The sequence below is a fragment of the Ambystoma mexicanum genome, chromosome 5q, assembly GCF_040938575.1.
Source record: "Ambystoma mexicanum isolate Mex_15411 chromosome 5q, UKY_AmexF1_1, whole genome shotgun sequence".
NCBI classification, from domain to species: Eukaryota; Metazoa; Chordata; class Amphibia; order Caudata; family Ambystomatidae; genus Ambystoma; species Ambystoma mexicanum.
In genome coordinates, this window is record NC_090933.1 from 303,601,430 (window position 1) to 303,623,557 (window position 22,128).

A 22,128-nucleotide genomic window follows, 5' to 3' on the forward strand; every position below is an offset into this window, starting at 1 on the left:
GAGCTGGGCTCAGATTTTCCTAAGTTTGCGTAGGGACTTCCTCGTTTGCCGGGCCTTGTGTTGAATTTCAGCTTTCTTCACCTCTCCCTCTAGTTGTTGTGTTATGAGGGACCTATTCCTGTAGTATGTTGCAGCCTGAGATATGAACTCCCCTCTAATCACTGCCTTCCCGCATCCCATATTCCCCCCCAGGCCACCTCCCTGTTGTCATTTTCTTTAAAGTAATTATTGATGGCGCTTTCTATTTGGGCCCTTAGCGATATATCCTTCAGGAGGAGTTTGTTTAGTTTCCAAGGTGGCCTCTGTTTCCGTGCTCCCTCTCCCAATCCACCCACACCATGACAGGAGCATGATCCGAACAGTATTCCACCCCTATTTCTACTGACGTTATTTGGAGGATTAGCGTATCCGATACTAGGATCATATCAATCCTGGAATAGCCAGGTGAACCGCCGAGTAATGGGTGTACTCCATGGTTTCCTCATGAAAGAATCGCCACGTCTCAATGACCCCTAGTTCTCTGAAAAGACGTCCCAGTGCCTGCCTATTCTTTTGGTCTGCCGCCGTGGGTGGGGGGGGGGGTTTATCTAGCTCCGGGTCCATGACGCAATTAAAATCCCCACCTATTATCAGCTGGCCTTCACACCAGCCGCCCCACTGGTTTAGTAGGTTCGAAAAGAATATGTCCTGCCGTTCATTGGGGGCATAAATAGCTAAGATTGTATACAGACATCCCTTTATTCTCCCCTTAACCCTGAGGTACCTTCCCCCGATATCCTTTCGGAGTTGTAGCTTTTTGAACTCTAGGTCCCGTCATAGCAGGATAGCCACTCCCCTCTTCTTTTCCCGCTGGAGGCATAAAACTGCTGTGGGAAAGCTCGGTGGGACATCCTCCTCTCATCATTCGGAAGGAGGTGGGTCTCCTGCAGAATTCCAATAGACGCCCTCATAGCCCTCAACCTTTCCAGTATGGCTCTCCTCTTTGTCGGAGAATTTAGCCCCTGTACATTCAGGGAAATTACATTAGATTCTGCCATCCTTCCTTTATGGGGGATCCCCTCTCTCTGTGGCCCGCTCCCAATTCCCCTCAATGACGCTCGTCCCTGCTTTTTGCTTTTTTATTCTACTCTGTTTCATACCGCCGCCATTTGCACTGTGTTTTGCTTCTCCACAACCCCTAACTCCCCCACTCCACTCTCCCCCATGTAGCCTTTGTGACCAAGGTTTCCCATAATCCCCCCTTCCAGAAAAACTGGGGCTTAGGGTCACTCTATAGGGCTTTACTCCCGAGCGGTCTCAAAGATTCCTGTCTCGGTTTGGGTTCCAAGGTTCTGCACCTCCCTGCTACACCTCTGCAGGCCTGTAAATGTGTTTGCTTTAATTTAAGGATGTTGCTGTAGGCCTCTTTGGCCGGAGACCTCGGGGCTTCCCGGGTTATCAATCTTGAGTTTCCCGAAATGGTGAGGTGTCAGTTGGACCTCTAAGGTGCGGTTCTCTCCTAGGTCTGCTCCTGCGAGATCTAGACCATTCCCATGCGTTAGCCTCGGTCTGGTGTTTGTTTTTAATCCAACCACTCTCTTCTCGGCTTTGGCTCTCTTCTACTCCCAGCAATTCGAGGCCCTCCTCACAGGTGCTGATTATCTTCTGTCTTCCCTCCCAACGGAATGTAAGGCCAAACGGATACGACCATCCGTAGGGGATTTGTTTATCCCGCAGAATTCTCGTCACTGGGCGCATCAGGTGCCGTTTATGTAGGGTAAAGAGAGCCAGATACTGGAACAACTGCATTGAACTCCCATTGATTGTCAAATCGATGGTGGCTCTGGCCGTTTTCAGAATTGTTTCTTTTATGGCGTAAGATGTTAGTGCCACCAGTACGTCCCTAGGGCGAGCTCCTGGTTCCAGTCTGCGGGGCCCAACTCGGTGGATCCTATCAAACTCTATTGATTCCAGCTTAATGTCTAGTAGTAGGCTGCCGCAGGCCTGCTGCAGTGTGTCACGCAGGTCTCCATCTGGAACCGACTCTGGTAGGCCCTTAACGCGAATGTTGGATCGGCGTGACCTGTTTTCAAGATCCTCCACTTGCAGCTCGAGGTTGTTTGTAGCTACCGCTAACTGGTCCAGCAACTGGTTGGCTTGTTTAGCTTCTTCTGATAGGTTGGAGAGGCCATTTTCCGTTGTGTCCACTCTCTCCCCCAGCTCATTGATCTCCTTACGGACTTTCTGTAGTGACGTTTTAAGGTAGTTTCGTAGTTGCCCTATTTGGGTCTGGAATGCATTTGTCATCCTTGACTCCATGCCCTTCAAGCAGGTCAGCAGGTCCTCTTTATTTGAGTCTATGATGCTAGGGGATATATCCAACATTGCCTCTACAGAGCGCTGTGGCAGCGCCGGTGTGTTTAGGTCCTGTGTTTGTTGACGACTCCAACACCTGGCCAGATGGTTATCCTGGATTTGGGGGGACCATTTCACCTTTGGGGGTGCAGTCTTCGTCCTGGCGCCAGACACCTAGGCTAATCACAGGTAACTCTGCTCTTTTGTGCTCTCCGCCAATGTGTTGCGGCCTCTGAAGCGGGTGTTGGCTGGTCGTGCGTCCCCTCTAATGGGATTGTGTACAGTGCGGCACGGGCACCCTGCGCATCTGTGTTCGGCTGCGGCCTCTTCCCCCACTTATATTATTTGGGGTTGCTGCTATTGAAGCGTTATCCCCCAGAGGAGGATTGTCCTTTAGGTCCACTTTAACTTCCTGGGGTCCAGCCGGTCCTGAATAAATGTCCGCTAGGCCTCCGCCCCCCGCCGCCTTTGGGTCTGCTCCAGCCCTGTGCCTGCTATTGGGCCTCCCCCCCTAGTTATGTGTTAGTTAAGGGACTCAAGTGAGCCTCCTACCTTGCTCTCCTGGCAGCTGCTACTGATGCTGATTCTGTTTGCTTTGTTTGGGCCAGGGTTTATCCTGTCCTCTGTAAACCCTCTGTTCCCTTTGTTGTATTGCGGCGGGGCTCAACTGCTGACAATTGATGTCCACCCTTCCCCGTCGGGCAATCGGTTAATCAATGCTGCTGCAAAGTTCCACTCGGGAGACTCAACTCCCTGTTGCTGCTTTTCCAGTGTCCGCTATGGCCCAGAAACCGCTTCTGGTAACCCGGCCTCGTAGCCCCTTTTCGCCGTTTATATTAGATGATTACTACCCAAGCTGCCGCTGGACCCTCCTCCGGCTCCTCGTTCTCCATCTCACTTCACGGGTTCTCGCCTGGGCTCAGTGTGTACCGCTGTGCGGCAGCTCTCGTTATAGGGCTCACTCTCGGCTAGGGGACCGGCCGAGGCCCTGCCGCACAAGGAGGCACCGGCAGCGCCCTCCAACTCGGTGTCCAACTCCGCTGCTTAGGGTCTCAGCAGGAGCCAGCCACGCTCCACATCCCTGCCGAGGGCTCTCCCTCCGCGGCTGCTGCTAATCCCTCCGCATTTGATCCTCCGAGGTCCGGGCAGCACCGCACGGCACCCCGCTTGTTGCCAGCCCCTTCTCTCACCTCCACACGGCCGCGGCTGGGCCGCTTCAATGGGGAACTGCTTCTCCGCTCCCAGTCCGCCCTCTGATGCCAGCGGATGACTATGTTGTCTTCCCCGGGGGCCGGAGGGGAAGGAGGGGGCCGTGGAACACCCCCAGATGGAGCAGACCGTGGTGCAGGACCTCCACCTGCCTAGCTGGGGGTCCGTCGGATCACTCAGCCATCCCCTGCTCGTCACGCGGCACCCCAGGGGCTCCCCCAGGCTTTCTCCTTGGCTGGCAGGCTTTCTCCCTCAGCGGGACCTCCACCGCCTCTTCCCCACCAGGCCCCCTGCCGCAGCCGCCACCAACACACTCGGTGGGGGGCTATTCACTCCTCGGAGGGGCTCGCTCTCACTTCCCCCGGGGGCTCCTACAGCGGGGCACTTCACTCGCCCATCCCCCTCCAGGCCTCTCACTTCAGGGCTCCCGCAGAATTCAGACCGTTGTGGCACAGCAGTCCTTCGGAGCTCTTTCTTCTCCGCGTTGAGGGAGCCCCCCTGGTGCGCTGTCACAGACATTATCAATGCCTGTGTCCCATGCGCTTTCTACGCCTTTTCTTTCAGTTCTTGCGTTCAGCTTTATACACCTTTTGAATCCTGCAGGTGCGGAGCCCGGAGACATGTGTCTTCACCTGCGGGCAGCCATCTTGGTATCAATCACTGTAGATTATTTTTAACAGGAACGGCACATTAGTAATTGGTCTAAAATGTCCTGGGTCTGATGGATCGAGGTTGTCCTTTTTGATCAGCAGAGTAATCTATGCTTCCTTTATCTTTCCGAGCACATATGATTCATTGAAAGACTGATTCACGAATCGGATGACCCACAGGGCCAAAGTATCTGCAAAGGATTATTTTTTCAAGAGGTTGGCTGGGAAAATATTCCCTTTACAAGAGGAGGGTTTAAGGTTATGGATGGCCTCTAGAACCTCCATTTCTAATACCTTTTTAAAAGTAAATTCTCTTAAATAGTTTTGCTTTAGGGGAACCATGAGTTCCTCCAATTCGTTTTTTTTAGGGTGTGACCCCTGAGTTAACACCTGGGTTGAGCCCAATGACCCCGATATGGTCCAATCCTGATTTTACTCCTGGCGCTGATTTGTCTGAATTTTGGCAATGGGGGACAGTGGGCTTCTGAAAGTATTGTGGTTGCGTGAAGCGGGTGTAACTTTATCCTTTGAAAACAAATTTCAGGTGGGCGAGGGGGACCTCTTTTGATACACGCAACTTCAGCACTGGCCCACACATCTATTAGTTAAGGTGGTTGGGTCTAGACTGATTATAGCACTGGAACTGACATTTAAAGTGCACCTTTGTAGTGCCAGAGGTATAAATGCTGGGTGGGATCGAAACGCTGGTGGATGCGCTCTGGCTCTTGAAAGGTGTATTGCAGATATATGTGTCCGCGCTTGCAGTGTCACCAATGCATGGAGGCTATTCCCAAAGCTTCCATGAAGAAATAGGATAACTTTTATTGGATTGGCTAGTCGCACAAGGCCGACAAAGTAATAATGTTCCAATAGAGATTTTATTCAAATATCCTTGTGTACTACTTCAATTGATCCGTAAGAACTCAATTTACTCAATAGCATGATTTATTAAAAATGATGTGGTATATAACAGCTTGCAGCCGACACATTTTTCGACCGTAGGTCGTTCTTAAGGCTAGAATGATGCGCTTGAAATTCCCTTGGTTACGTTGGCATCTCCTCAGTAATATGTGTACTCATTGTCGTCTAAAGACTGGCAAGTTTATATTCTCAAAATAATTTGGGTTTGGCGTAGTTCCCTTATATAAAACCTCATTATGTGTCATCTGCTTTCGCAAGGTCAATTTCCAATGCTTCCCAAGGTTGCCTAGTAGTGCCAGAGTCTCAACAATATTTAAGCTACTTGAAAGGGATGCCACTGACTGGAATTGCAATGCATGGTCAAATGGGAAGCAGACCTGGAGCATCCTATCAACGATGATGTTGTACGGAATGATATTTGGTCACAAAATTACACATCATCTAGGTGCATTTCAAACAAGGACTGTAATTTCAAGTCATGCTACAGATGGTTACATAAGATGTTCCTGGAGTGTCCCCCCATTAGTTGGTGAGGAAATTAGAGATTATTATCATATGTTTTGAGTATGACCCAAGATATGTACCTATTGGTTTGAGGTACTGGAAACATTGAAGGTGATAACGGAATCGAGTCTCCCAATAAACTCATTGGTATTGTTACTGGGAGGAGCTACTGAGTCTGTGTGCCCACATACTGGCAGGTGGCTAAGCTACTGATGCATGTACTATTAGCTGTGAGGATTACTGTGGTGACATTTTGGAAATCCAAGCGAGGGTGTGTGCTTACTATGTGGTGGATTAAGGTTTGGGAGGTGTTGATAGCTGATAAAGTCATGGCTACTGTTGAGGATTGGCGGCAGGGGTATCTGGCTACCGCTTATAGAATGCTGTAATGATAATCCATTGATGGTATATAAACCAATCTTACTGTGTACATTTATATTAACATGATGTGGACATTCTCTCTATCTGTTTGCGGTTGGAATTGGAGGGGCTAAAATGGGATGTGGGTCAGAGTGGGTTGTCCTATGACTGCATAAAAGCAGGCCACCCAACGTGCTTTTTACCTGTGCCAATACTTTTATGATAATACTGTTGCATGCCATGACCACACTTCTGTTGAAAATATATCTTTCCTTTTTTTTATTAAAGGGAGATAGCAAAGATCAGGTAAACTTCAGACGTATCTCTCTCTTGGTCAGTCTGGGGAAGGTGTACGCAAAAGTTTGGCCAACTGTTTACGCCGTTATTTAATTTATTTATTACATTTTTGTGTGAATTAGTTAAAACAAACTTTAAACACAAAAAAACAGTCAGAATACAGAATAAAAACATATCTAAAACAAGTTAATTGCATACATTGTTAAAAGCAGATTCAACAAGTTAGTTACAGTGATTAGCAGCCTATCATCTGAATTATTTAAGAAATTCCACCACACGTCTTCCCAAGTTATATTGAAGAACTAACCTGCTGCATCACACACCAGCACTTTTCTGTACGGGGGCAGGCACCATCGAGCAAGCCTTTAGTCTCTCCTTAGTTGTTCATAAATATATTAACCAGAAAGACATGCCCCTTTATATGTCATTTATCAATCTCAAAGTGGCTTTTGATAATGTTTACCGTAGACTGATGTAGTCTCCCCTTTCTAATCTCAGGCTTCCACCCCAATTGGTGAAATACATTGATCCCCCATATAGGAGAGAACAACAAGGTGAGCCAACTGTGCCCTTTTTAGTTAATAAGGGGGCAAGACAGGGCTGTGTCATGGACACATATTTATTCACACTGTTTATTAATGGTCTTGGAAATGTGTAACTGAAGAAAGAAACTGATGCTCCACAAATAGTCTAGGAATTAATAAATATGTGTATGTTTGTGGATGGTGCAGTGTCGTTGTCCAAACGTTGTCTGCTCCTGCGAGATCTAGACCATTCCCATGCGTTAGCCTCGGTCTGGTGTTTGTTTTTAATCCAACCACTCTCTTCTCGGCTTTGGCTCTCTTCTACTCCCAGCAATTCGAGGCCCTCCTCACAGGTGCTGATTATCTTCTGTCTTCCCTCCCAACGGAATGTAAGGCCAAACGGATACGACCATCCGTAGGGGATTTGTTTATCCCGCAGAATTCTCGTCACTGGGCGCATCAGGTGCCGTTTATGTAGGGTAAAGAGAGCCAGATACTGGAACAACTGCATTGAACTCCCATTGATTGTCAAATCGATGGTGGCTCTGGCCGTTTTCAGAATTGTTTCTTTTATGGCGTAAGATGTTAGTGCCACCAGTACGTCCCTAGGGCGAGCTCCTGGTTCCAGTCTGCGGGGCCCAACTCGGTGGATCCTATCAAACTCTATTGATTCCAGCTTAATGTCTAGTAGTAGGCTGCCGCAGGCCTGCTGCAGTGTGTCACGCAGGTCTCCATCTGGAACCGACTCTGGTAGGCCCTTAACGCGAATGTTGGATCGGCGTGACCTGTTTTCAAGATCCTCCACTTGCAGCTCGAGGTTGTTTGTAGCTACCGCTAACTGGTCCAGCAACTGGTTGGCTTGTTTAGCTTCTTCTGATAGGTTGGAGAGGCCATTTTCCGTTGTGTCCACTCTCTCCCCCAGCTCATTGATCTCCTTACGGACTTTCTGTAGTGACGTTTTAAGGTAGTTTCGTAGTTGCCCTATTTGGGTCTGGAATGCATTTGTCATCCTTGACTCCATGCCCTTCAAGCAGGTCAGCAGGTCCTCTTTATTTGAGTCTATGATGCTAGGGGATATATCCAACATTGCCTCTACAGAGCGCTGTGGCAGCGCCGGTGTGTTTAGGTCCTGTGTTTGTTGACGACTCCAACACCTGGCCAGATGGTTATCCTGGATTTGGGGGGACCATTTCACCTTTGGGGGTGCAGTCTTCGTCCTGGCGCCAGACACCTAGGCTAATCACAGGTAACTCTGCTCTTTTGTGCTCTCCGCCAATGTGTTGCGGCCTCTGAAGCGGGTGTTGGCTGGTCGTGCGTCCCCTCTAATGGGATTGTGTACAGTGCGGCACGGGCACCCTGCGCATCTGTGTTCGGCTGCGGCCTCTTCCCCCACTTATATTATTTGGGGTTGCTGCTATTGAAGCGTTATCCCCCAGAGGAGGATTGTCCTTTAGGTCCACTTTAACTTCCTGGGGTCCAGCCGGTCCTGAATAAATGTCCGCTAGGCCTCCGCCCCCCGCCGCCTTTGGGTCTGCTCCAGCCCTGTGCCTGCTATTGGGCCTCCCCCCCTAGTTATGTGTTAGTTAAGGGACTCAAGTGAGCCTCCTACCTTGCTCTCCTGGCAGCTGCTACTGATGCTGATTCTGTTTGCTTTGTTTGGGCCAGGGTTTATCCTGTCCTCTGTAAACCCTCTGTTCCCTTTGTTGTATTGCGGCGGGGCTCAACTGCTGACAATTGATGTCCACCCTTCCCCGTCGGGCAATCGGTTAATCAATGCTGCTGCAAAGTTCCACTCGGGAGACTCAACTCCCTGTTGCTGCTTTTCCAGTGTCCGCTATGGCCCAGAAACCGCTTCTGGTAACCCGGCCTCGTAGCCCCTTTTCGCCGTTTATATTAGATGATTACTACCCAAGCTGCCGCTGGACCCTCCTCCGGCTCCTCGTTCTCCATCTCACTTCACGGGTTCTCGCCTGGGCTCAGTGTGTACCGCTGTGCGGCAGCTCTCGTTATAGGGCTCACTCTCGGCTAGGGGACCGGCCGAGGCCCTGCCGCACAAGGAGGCACCGGCAGCGCCCTCCAACTCGGTGTCCAACTCCGCTGCTTAGGGTCTCAGCAGGAGCCAGCCACGCTCCACATCCCTGCCGAGGGCTCTCCCTCCGCGGCTGCTGCTAATCCCTCCGCATTTGATCCTCCGAGGTCCGGGCAGCACCGCACGGCACCCCGCTTGTTGCCAGCCCCTTCTCTCACCTCCACACGGCCGCGGCTGGGCCGCTTCAATGGGGAACTGCTTCTCCGCTCCCAGTCCGCCCTCTGATGCCAGCGGATGACTATGTTGTCTTCCCCGGGGGCCGGAGGGGAAGGAGGGGGCCGTGGAACACCCCCAGATGGAGCAGACCGTGGTGCAGGACCTCCACCTGCCTAGCTGGGGGTCCGTCGGATCACTCAGCCATCCCCTGCTCGTCACGCGGCACCCCAGGGGCTCCCCCAGGCTTTCTCCTTGGCTGGCAGGCTTTCTCCCTCAGCGGGACCTCCACCGCCTCTTCCCCACCAGGCCCCCTGCCGCAGCCGCCACCAACACACTCGGTGGGGGGCTATTCACTCCTCGGAGGGGCTCGCTCTCACTTCCCCCGGGGGCTCCTACAGCGGGGCACTTCACTCGCCCATCCCCCTCCAGGCCTCTCACTTCAGGGCTCCCGCAGAATTCAGACCGTTGTGGCACAGCAGTCCTTCGGAGCTCTTTCTTCTCCGCGTTGAGGGAGCCCCCCTGGTGCGCTGTCACAGACATTATCAATGCCTGTGTCCCATGCGCTTTCTACGCCTTTTCTTTCAGTTCTTGCGTTCAGCTTTATACACCTTTTGAATCCTGCAGGTGCGGAGCCCGGAGACATGTGTCTTCACCTGCGGGCAGCCATCTTGGTATCAATCACTGTAGATTATTTTTAACAGGAACGGCACATTAGTAATTGGTCTAAAATGTCCTGGGTCTGATGGATCGAGGTTGTCCTTTTTGATCAGCAGAGTAATCTATGCTTCCTTTATCTTTCCGAGCACATATGATTCATTGAAAGACTGATTCACGAATCGGATGACCCACAGGGCCAAAGTATCTGCAAAGGATTATTTTTTCAAGAGGTTGGCTGGGAAAATATTCCCTTTACAAGAGGAGGGTTTAAGGTTATGGATGGCCTCTAGAACCTCCATTTCTAATACCTTTTTAAAAGTAAATTCTCTTAAATAGTTTTGCTTTAGGGGAACCATGAGTTCCTCCAATTCGTTTTTTTTAGGGTGTGACCCCTGAGTTAACACCTGGGTTGAGCCCAATGACCCCGATATGGTCCAATCCTGATTTTACTCCTGGCGCTGATTTGTCTGAATTTTGGCAATGGGGGACAGTGGGCTTCTGAAAGTATTGTGGTTGCGTGAAGCGGGTGTAACTTTATCCTTTGAAAACAAATTTCAGGTGGGCGAGGGGGACCTCTTTTGATACACGCAACTTCAGCACTGGCCCACACATCTATTAGTTAAGGTGGTTGGGTCTAGACTGATTATAGCACTGGAACTGACATTTAAAGTGCACCTTTGTAGTGCCAGAGGTATAAATGCTGGGTGGGATCGAAACGCTGGTGGATGCGCTCTGGCTCTTGAAAGGTGTATTGCAGATATATGTGTCCGCGCTTGCAGTGTCACCAATGCATGGAGGCTATTCCCAAAGCTTCCATGAAGAAATAGGATAACTTTTATTGGATTGGCTAGTCGCACAAGGCCGACAAAGTAATAATGTTCCAATAGAGATTTTATTCAAATATCCTTGTGTACTACTTCAATTGATCCGTAAGAACTCAATTTACTCAATAGCATGATTTATTAAAAATGATGTGGTATATAACAGCTTGCAGCCGACACATTTTTCGACCGTAGGTCGTTCTTAAGGCTAGAATGATGCGCTTGAAATTCCCTTGGTTACGTTGGCATCTCCTCAGTAATATGTGTACTCATTGTCGTCTAAAGACTGGCAAGTTTATATTCTCAAAATAATTTGGGTTTGGCGTAGTTCCCTTATATAAAACCTCATTATGTGTCATCTGCTTTCGCAAGGTCAATTTCCAATGCTTCCCAAGGTTGCCTAGTAGTGCCAGAGTCTCAACAATATTTAAGCTACTTGAAAGGGATGCCACTGACTGGAATTGCAATGCATGGTCAAATGGGAAGCAGACCTGGAGCATCCTATCAACGATGATGTTGTACGGAATGATATTTGGTCACAAAATTACACATCATCTAGGTGCATTTCAAACAAGGACTGTAATTTCAAGTCATGCTACAGATGGTTACATAAGATGTTCCTGGAGTGTCCCCCCATTAGTTGGTGAGGAAATTAGAGATTATTATCATATGTTTTGAGTATGACCCAAGATATGTACCTATTGGTTTGAGGTACTGGAAACATTGAAGGTGATAACGGAATCGAGTCTCCCAATAAACTCATTGGTATTGTTACTGGGAGGAGCTACTGAGTCTGTGTGCCCACATACTGGCAGCTTGGCTAAGCTACTGATGCATGTACTATTAGCTGTGAGGATTACTGTGGTGACATTTTGGAAATCCAAGCGAGGGTGTGTGCTTACTATGTGGTGGATTAAGGTTTGGGAGGTGTTGATAGCTGATAAAGTCATGGCTACTGTTGAGGATTGGCGGCAGGGGTATCTGGCTACCGCTTATAGAATGCTGTAATGATAATCCATTGATGGTATATAAACCAATCTTACTGTGTACATTTATATTAACATGATGTGGACATTCTCTCTATCTGTTTGCGGTTGGAATTGGAGGGGCTAAAATGGGATGTGGGTCAGAGTGGGTTGTCCTATGACTGCATAAAAGCAGGCCACCCAACGTGCTTTTTACCTGTGCCAATACTTTTATGATAATACTGTTGCATGCCATGACCACACTTCTGTTGAAAATATATCTTTCCTTTTTTTTATTAAAGGGAGATAGCAAAGATCAGGTAAACTTCAGACGTATCTCTCTCTTGGTCAGTCTGGGGAAGGTGTACGCAAAAGTTTGGCCAACTGTTTACGCCGTTATTTAATTTATTTATTACATTTTTGTGTGAATTAGTTAAAACAAACTTTAAACACAAAAAAACAGTCAGAATACAGAATAAAAACATATCTAAAACAAGTTAATTGCATACATTGTTAAAAGCAGATTCAACAAGTTAGTTACAGTGATTAGCAGCCTATCATCTGAATTATTTAAGAAATTCCACCACACGTCTTCCCAAGTTATATTGAAGAACTAACCTGCTGCATCACACACCAGCACTTTTCTGTACGGGGGCAGGCACCATCGAGCAAGCCTTTAGTCTCTCCTTAGTTGTTCATAAATATATTAACCAGAAAGACATGCCCCTTTATATGTCATTTATCAATCTCAAAGTGGCTTTTGATAATGTTTACCGTAGACTGATGTAGTCTCCCCTTTCTAATCTCAGGCTTCCACCCCAATTGGTGAAATACATTGATCCCCCATATAGGAGAGAACAACAAGGTGAGCCAACTGTGCCCTTTTTAGTTAATAAGGGGGCAAGACAGGGCTGTGTCATGGACACATATTTATTCACACTGTTTATTAATGGTCTTGGAAATGTGTAACTGAAGAAAGAAACTGATGCTCCACAAATAGTCTAGGAATTAATAAATATGTGTATGTTTGTGGATGGTGCAGTGTCGTTGTCCAAAACATCAATGGGGCCGAAGAAGGTTTTTAATCAATTTGCATTAGTATGTAGTAACATGAATTTAACAATCAACACAGCTAAAAAGAAGATTCTGATAAGCAGTCGGAAGAGAATAATCCTTTACCCTGATTGGCCTTATCTTGAACCGTGTTGAATTTTATGATTATTTGGGTGTTCAGTTTACTAAATACGATGACTGGAGTGCCATCATTGAGAAGAGTAACCTGTCCATGAACAGACGCAACACAGCTCTTCTGAGATTTCAGAAAAGTTTGGCGGGCATGCAATTGATTCCACTTTGGAGATGTACAGAGCTCAAAATCAGACGTACTGCATGCAGCCAAAATCTTGGACACCATAACATACCTAAAATGAAAGTCATTTAAAATAAGCTCTTTGAGAGATTATATGTGGTTTCAACAACTTCACTGGGTATTGCAGTTAACCTGGAATTGGGACAATTTGGTATTGATTATTATGTGCAATTTAAACCTCTTATGCTCTGGATTAACATTTGGTTTTGCCCTGATCTAAACATTTATAAGGGAGCCTTGCTGGTCATTCTCATATATAATTAGGTTAAAAACCATTGGCTTGTTTTTTTTTATGTAAAACATGCCTCAATCCAGATAGGGTTTAAAACCTTCTAGAATAATTCAGAACTGTCGGTGCCAGCAGATCAGCGGAGGTTAAAAACCTTTTACTGAGATTAAGTGACTGTTTTTATACCAATGAGAGCAAGATTACTTTCCATCATTATTTTAGTATTAAAAGCATGCTAGGCTTTAATCAGTATATAACTTAGATTCACAACCCAAGTGCAAAAGACCTCTATATTAAGATATGCCTTTAAAATATAACATCAGGAATTGGACGACCCAGGAAAGATGAATACCACTTCTCATTCTTTTGTCTGGCAGTAGGAATAATCAGAAGAAGATGGCTTATCCCTATCCTAAAGGCAAGTAAGATCAGTACTGTAATCAGGGAATGGCGTTTTGCAAGACACATTTAAGCTTATCTACAGTGCTTTCCAGTTTCCAATGATCTGCTCAGAGCCTGGAGCTGGAGGCGCAATCCTGTAAAGACCAGGCAACGCAGAACTCCTTAGCAGAGGAATCTTTCTGGCTGTTGGTCTAATCCTGTACATATGTTAAACCACCATTGTTGTATGAATTACTTGTATTATGCATTTTATATTTGATAAACAGCAAACAATGTTGGTTCTTAGATTCTTGTATTTTATGTATGTAAGTCTTGCTTTTTCTAAAACCAAAATAAAGTACCCATCAATTCATGGATTCTGGAATGTTCACTGTGTCATTGTATACATATACACAGACCTCATCAATCTCGCCCATCTCATCATACTCATCCCATGTATCACTATGAAAAGAATAACAAGAAAATAAAACTATGAGGCGGCACTCTTGCATCAACAGTGACACCATGACTAGCAAATACATGACCTGAAGTGACAGGCAAGTGATACCACCACATTAGCAGCACAGCATTGAGTAGAGACTATAGGTAAAACATGGACTATTCAGCAACACCAGTGCCGTTCTGTTGGCTCACACTGTGTACCCAAACAACAGAAAGACAATCTCTAAGTAGACATTGGCTCTACTAGTAGCATAGGACACATCAAGGCTCCCTATTGAAAGAAAGGGTGCTTGGTTGTGACTGTGGAAAACAGCAAATAAATTGCCAATCAATTAAGCAATAAAGTATGTGAGTAAGGTCCTCAACCTATCTTGTAGACTTTGGCACTTTATGACAGATTCCTCTTAGTTCTACACTCACTATTTGATAAGGATTTACCACAATATTATTCCCAATTTTAATTGTCTATCAACCTTGTGAAGATGATAGAGCGAGCCAGCCTGGCAGTGCTTAACTAAATGAGTTATCTTTCTGGTCCAAACAAATGATTTTAAAAATACTACACTTGTGTAAGCTGGTTACCATTAAAATATCAAAGTTGAAAACGGGATAATATAATAATAATAATAATAATAGTAATAATAATAATAGTAATAATAATAATAATAATAATAATAATAATAATAATAATAATAATAATAATAATAATAATAATAATATTTTGACATTCGACCAGGTACAAATTCTTACATTTCCAAAAGATCTTTTCCATTAGTGTTTAAAAAAAAAGTATTAGTATATGGCAATTTGCAAGTAGTTGATCATTCTGCAAAGTTAAACTGCACTGATTCTTTCTGATTCTTTGTTTCAGAACAATTACTTATATCGCTGGCTCCTGTGGGAGGAACTCAGATGAGTTTCTGTACAGTGTCACTAAACCTGAACAATCCATCATTGGTTTTAATTAGATGAATTACTCTATTTAAGATCCAAATTTGATGGTGTCAGTGTGGTGTTAGTTTGAGAATGTTGATGGGCCTCATTATACCTTTGCCCATGGGGTGGAGGATTTACCTCCAGCTAAAAGTTTAAAGCTAAAAGCTAAAAGCTGGAGGTAAATCCTCCACCCCACCGGCACAAACTGCTGGTATTACAAGCACCAGTAATCCTGGTGCCTGTAATACTGCAAAAATTCGGGACTCCATGAATGGGGATTAACACTCTCACCTGGGCACACAGAATACTGCAGTAATATCACCAGACTGAGTGCCGGTAACAGTATTTCCATTTGTCAGTATCCTGGCAGATTTACTTCCAGTACACTGGCAAGGACATTATGATCCCCAATGACACTTTTAATCTTGCTATACTAGTTCTAGTGTCAGTGATTACCTTTCATTTTGAAATCAGTATTCAAACAGACGATTTCATGGTTTTTCCTTGGTAACTGACAGAACAGGAATACACTATTGTTTATGTGTGTGCATATATCAGGGTGTTAATTGGTAGGCCAACAATCATTACTGTAACTTATCCTGTAGAGTATGCCATGTGAGAGCCCAGCATCATGATGCTAGGAGAAAGAGTCACACTCCCACAATGGAGTATGTTCTCACTGTTCTTCATTGTAGACCATTTCTATCAATATTTGTATCAGCATTAGTGCAGTAGACAGCTGTTTTGTATGCCCCCGTCTTTGGTTATATTGGTCCAAGCACTTAGCTGTGCACTGATTTGCCCAGCATCTATCGTCAAAAGTGAAGCTCGACATTCAGTGAGGAAACTTTGGATGTTGTCATGGTAGGAGTCCTCTCTACGGCATCCTATTTTTGCAACGTCTCACAACTTTCTATCAATGCCATAAGGTCAGCAAAAACAAGCAAAGGTAAATACAACAATACCACAAGTAGTCTAGGGTTGCCAATTTTTCAAGCTCTCTGCTGCAAAATGGAAAGAAATAAGCCCCCAGCATCCGTACCCAGTTGTTTCTTGAACCCAAACTGCTGAGCGCTTAAAATCATGTTATTTTCAGCCCACTCCTGAATTTCTTTTAGTATTAAGATTGCGAAAATATTGGAATCAGCATCCAAGATCGCAATTGGACGATCATTCTTGGTGTTTTTTTTTTTTAATCCCGGATTCATAAATGGGCATGATATATGACAGATGCAATGTTGATGGTATAGTCTTTGTACTAATAATGTCTTCAAACAAAAAGGACAGGACCTTTGCCCAAAGCCCACAGCTCAATTTCTTCAACCGATAATTTCACATCCCAAGGCACCAATAATGTGGAATCCCAATTTTTGGACGCTCCTTTGTGAACTTATATTTCCCCAAAATGTCCTGACCAAACTTGTTCACTAATAGGATTAATCTGTGGAATAGTTTGATTAATTTGAGATGTCTATCTAAAAGATGGAATCTGACTGACTGGACATTATTGAAAATCATAGTCCTTAGGTAGATCTCCTTTTGAAAGTCATGTGCACTCCATGGATAATCAAATGTCTGGATGCTGGTTAATCTGCTTTAGTCCTGGGAGTACAATGGTTTTACCAATTCATTGTTATTCCTTCAGTAGAAGATCATTTCCAATGATGAGCATTCCCTTTCTCCAAAGTGCTATCTAGTAAACTATTACAAATGACAAATGTGTTCTGTGGGCACTGATTCTGTGACTGGTCATTATTGCTCGAAGTAGATTAAATGCAGTGATCTTATCCCTGCTAGCTTCGAAAAGCAGACCGTGCTACTGAATCTGTGAAAACATGATATAGGCAATCCACCTCTCCAATGATCTTCAGTACTCGCACAATGATAACTTGAGAGATCTTAAAAAAGCACTCCATTTGACAGCAATTTTACTTCTTTCTCTGTCTAAGATTCAACACCAACTCCAATTGACTACTTTAACTCTCTAGCTGCTGCTCTCCACTTAGATATAGTTTTGAAAATGTTTCCATGGCAAGGGACACCAAAATACCTCTTGAAAAATAATCCTTGCTTAATGTTCTATTGGGCATGCAAGTGTGTGTTGACATAGTGTGCTACTGTGCTAATCTGTGATTTATAACAATACACTGCTATTATTTTAGAATAGCTTTTGTCTGGACCTAAAATTCGTTGGGCCTCATCACGAGTTGGGCTGTATTCCTGGCTGTAATACCGGCAACTGTAATAGCCCTAGCACTGACCGGTCTGGTGGTATTACCACCGGATCATGGATTGGGCCTTAACGGTAAATCCCCATTCCTGATTGGGTCCATTGGATGCTAATACTGCGGGCTAATGCAGCCGGCTGTAATACCACCAAAAACAAACATTTTCAACTCCAGAAAAAAGCTGCAGGTAAAACAGCCAATTTAAAGCACAACTCGTGAAAGGACCAGACCTTAAATGCGGCAGTAATACCGTTACCACCGCATTTAAGGGCTACAGCCCAACTCGTGATGAGGCCCTTTAACTTTTAACTATAAAATATTCAGATTGTTGTTTTATGCATCCAGCGGCTCATTTTGCATGATTAGTATTAGAGCCAGATTAAAACGGTTATGTTCTAAGAAATGTAAATTACATGCAGGGACCACTGACTTTTCCAATTAAGTGCTGTTGGGTTCTGTGCACGCAATTTCAAACGTTCACAAGGTTGATCGGAACACTGAAGAGTAAAATGGTGCATATTCCAATTACTCCCTATCTTGTGAAGAAAAGCATACTCCCAGTAAATGATGCTTTGCAGCCAACATGTATTAATGGATTCCTACTGAATCTGCAAGGTCTTGAGCATGCACAAAATCAAAGTGGATTCCAGAGAGATTCATTTGTTGTGCATGTGCATTAAAATTTCATGCTGGCAGAAAATGAAAGGCTGGAAAATGGGTCAGACCAGGAAATGGATCTGTAAAAGCATCATGCCCTGCTTTCACTCTTCCATTTCCCTTTCCACCGGCACCCGATGTAAAATGAGGCTTTGAGTGTGCATTTGGGTGGCCTGCGCTCACCATTGCTAGTTGGGAGTTGCGGAAGCTTGGTTTCATTTCAATAAGCCTGTTCCTTTTCTTTCACCACTACATGGACGTTGGCCTCGTCACTATTGTATTGTCCTTCTGCACTGTAAGCTATGAATCATAGCCAGTTAACTATAGCTCATCACCACACCACACCACTGTGGCATCATTTGCGTGGAGAGCACACTTACGGATCTCATCACATGCACAACTTAGTTAGCGTTGCATTATATTAATTATATCACCCAACCAATCAATTGCCACACTGATTCTGTCAATAAAGCTACTGAACTTAAACAATTCACAACAGATCGGAATACGCGTTATACAAAATGCACGCATTTCGCTTAGACTGTACGTTCTCTCTCATGCAATGCACACGTTCTCATAATTTCATAGTATATCTACTGTTTTCACTTCTCTTGCTTTTTTCTGACTCCACCATTGTAGGTGAGATAAGCCCAGCTCGTTAAGCTGCACCATGATACACTCGGACTGGTTGCTGATATGGAGGGTGTACAAAATCAAGATGGAGACAAGAGTTAGCAAGCGGTGGTAGTGCATGTATGGTATCTTCCTATGAAACCTGGCCCAGAATGATACACAACCGGCCAATGACCTTCCCGTGGCACCAGTTAAATACAGTCACAGCGTGCGATGGCCAATTTACTTTCCTCAATAATACTAGAAAAGGGACAGTGAATCGTAAAATGGTGTCTCTCCAAGTAGGGTGCGCCTTTCATTGCTTTCTACTAAAAGTCTGTCACTGGATAACGCTTCACAGCAGGATGGCGCACTTTGAAAGTGATTCATGCAATGTCTCTTTCTTATTTGCCTAATCAGTATCACATTTTTCAATTTGCCTACATCATTACCTCTGGCACGTGTCACCGTCCTACTGGGACCTTTGAATTTAGCTAACAGTTCAAAAATAAAAAAGCACCACTTGCTGCCAAATCATTCCTTGCTTTTCCCCAAAGCAATCAATAGGTTCGTTTTAAATAGAAGCCTGACAAAAAAAGAATGCATTATTTCACAAAGGATGGCTTTAGCCCAGTGAACATTACAATTTGCAGAAAAGGTTTTAGCCCAGTGAGCACTGGAATGTCCAATGTTAAAACAGTCAGCCTGTCATGGTTTGTGCAAAGCTGTTATCTGAACTGCATGCTAATCTGGAGCCCTGTTCCTATCACGCAAAATCTGCACATATTATGCATGCAGCTGAGTTCTTTACAATGGCGCCCACTTTGCTGATTACCTGAAGGGCAATGTATGCACCTTGTGCCAGGCATAAGCATGATGTCGCTTTTCATTTTAATTTATGTGTGATTTGTAATGCACTCTTTTCTAAATGGTACATCCGCACAGTGCCTGTCCTGTTCTGACTACTGTACAATACTTTTGCAGTGCACCGGCACTGGATATTTTTTTTAATCTAGATTTACTATTAATTAAATCCAGTAGGGGCAGTATTACAGACACGCTACACAATTGCAAGTGCAATTAGCACGAGGGCAAAACATGTTTGACTGTTGTTTAAGGGGGTAATTCATAGAATTTAGCGCACAAGTGGCGCACACGGCTGGCGCACAGTGTGCACGTGCAAATCCCTGTGCCAGCCGCGTGCGCCAAAACCCATTTCCGCGCACAGCGTATTTATGGATTCCAGCTACCAAAACCAGCCGTGGTGCACAGTGGTGCAGCGACCCTGCAGCAGCGCCAGTTACGCCCCCAAGAACGGCTCTCGCGCAGGGAAAAGCCATCAAAATCCCCAATCCAGCGCAAAGGGCTACGCTAACCCTGTACCAGTACTGCAAGCGGGCTACGTGTATCACTGGGGTGCGCGGGAAGTACCTCACGTCATTTCAGCTGGGTACGTGTATTTTAGGGGTGCGCTTGAAGTTCCACACGCGATTCCATCAGGGTACGTGTACATCAGGGGTGCGCGGGAATTTTCACACGTGAATTCAGCAGGGTACGTGTATATCAGGGGTGCACGGGAAGTTCCACACGCAAATGTCCTGGCTACGTGTATTTCGGGGTGCGCGGGAAGTTCCACATGCGATATCAGCAGGGTACGTGTATTCCAGGGGTGCGCTGGAAGTACCACACGCGAATGTCCTGGCTACGTGTATCTTGGGGTGCGCGGGAAGTTTCACACGCAATATCAGCAGGGTACATGTATATCAGGGGTGCGCGGGAAGTTCCACACGTGAATGTCCTGGCTATGTGTATTTCGGGGTGCGCGGGAAGTTTCACATGCGATATTAGCAGGGTATGTGTATTCCAGGGGTGCGCAGGAAGTTCCACATGCAAATGTCCTGGCTACGTGTATTTCAGGGTGCGCGGGAAGTTTCACACGTGATATCAGCAGGGTACGTGTATTCCAGGGGTGCGCAGAAGTTCCACAAGTGAATGACCTGGCTACGTGTATTTCGGGGTGCGCGGGAAGTTTCACACACGATATCAGCAGGGTACGTGTATTCCAGGGGTGCGCAGGAAGTTCCACACGCGAATGTCCTGGCTACGTGTATCTTGGGGTGCGCGTGAAGTTTCACACGCGATATCAGCAGGGTACATGTATATCAGGGGTGCGCGGGAAGTTCCACATGCAAATGTCCTGGCTACGTGTATTTCGGGGTGCGCGGGAAGTTTCACACGCGACATCAGCAGGGTACGTGTATTTCAGGGGTGCGCGTAAAGTATCACACGCGATTCCATCAGGGTACGTGTATTACAGGGGTGCGCGGGGAGCACCACACGTGAATTGCACGTGTGGGTCCTCCCAGGTGTTCCCTCTACACCCTCCATGGCCCCTGCAGGTGGCCCACACCACAGGGGCCTACCCTGCACATGTCCTGCAGGCACCCCATACACCATGGCCATGCCCCCCAGCCAACCCACATGTCAACTTTCACTACTGCCCACCAACGCATGTCCCCCTGCACACCCAGCCACCAGGGGCAGCCTCCTCCAGGCCCCCACCCATGTCTCCCACCACCCCCACCCACCAGCAGTGCAGGGGCAGCCTCCACCAGGCCCCCACTCATGTCCCCTGTCACCCCCACCCCCAGCCACCAGGGGCAGCCTCCACCAGGCCCCCAACCATGTCCAACTCATGTTCCCCTGCACCCCCACCCCCCAGCACTGTGGGGCACCTGCCAGCAGGCCCCCACTCATGTCCCCTATCACCCCCACCCCCCAGCCACCAGGGGCAGCCTCCACCAGGCCCCCAACCATGTCCAACTCATGTTCGCCTGCACCCCCACCCCCCAGCACTGTGGGGCACCTGCCAGCAGGCCCCCACTCATGTCCCCTATCACCCCCACCCCCCAGCCACCAGGGGCAGCCTCCACCAGGCCCCCACCCATGTCTCCCAGCACCCACACCCCCAGCCACCAGGGGCACCCACCACCAGGCCCCCACCCATGTCTCCCAGCACCCCCACCCCCCAGCCACCAGGGGCAGCCTCCACCAGGCCCCCACCCATGTCTCCCACCACCCCCACCCCCCAGCAGTGCAGGGGCAGCCTCCACCAGGCCCCCACCCATGTCTCCCAGCACCCCCACCCCCCAGCCACCAGGGGCAGCCTCCACCAGGCCCCCACCCATGTCTCCCACCACCCCCACCCCCAGCACTGGGGGGCACCTGCCAGCAGGCCCCCACTCATGTACAACTCATGTTCCCCTGCACCCCCACCCCCCAGCACTGTGGGGCACCTGCCAGCAGGCCCCCACTCCTGTCCCCTATCACCCCCACCCCCCAGCACTGTGGGACACCTGCCAGCAGGCCCCCACTCATGTCCAACTCATGTTCCACTGCACTCCCAGCACTGTGGGGCACCTGCCAGCAGGCCCCCACTCATGTCCAACTCATGTTCCCCTGCACCCCCACCACCCAGCACTGTGGGGCACCTGCCAGCAGGCCCCCACTCCTGTCCCCTATCACCCCCACCCCCCAGCCACAAGGGGCAGCCTCCACCAGGCCCCCTCCCATGTCCAACTCATATTCCCCTGCACCCCCACCCCCCAGCACTGTGGGGCACCTGCCAGCAGGCCCCCACTCATGTTCCCCAGCCAACATGTCATCACAATCTATATCCCTGGTCCCTATGGTCAGCCTCCAAATGCAAAACACCCACCCGAGTATTGCATCCACCCACTCAGAAATGGCAATAACATGACAGAACA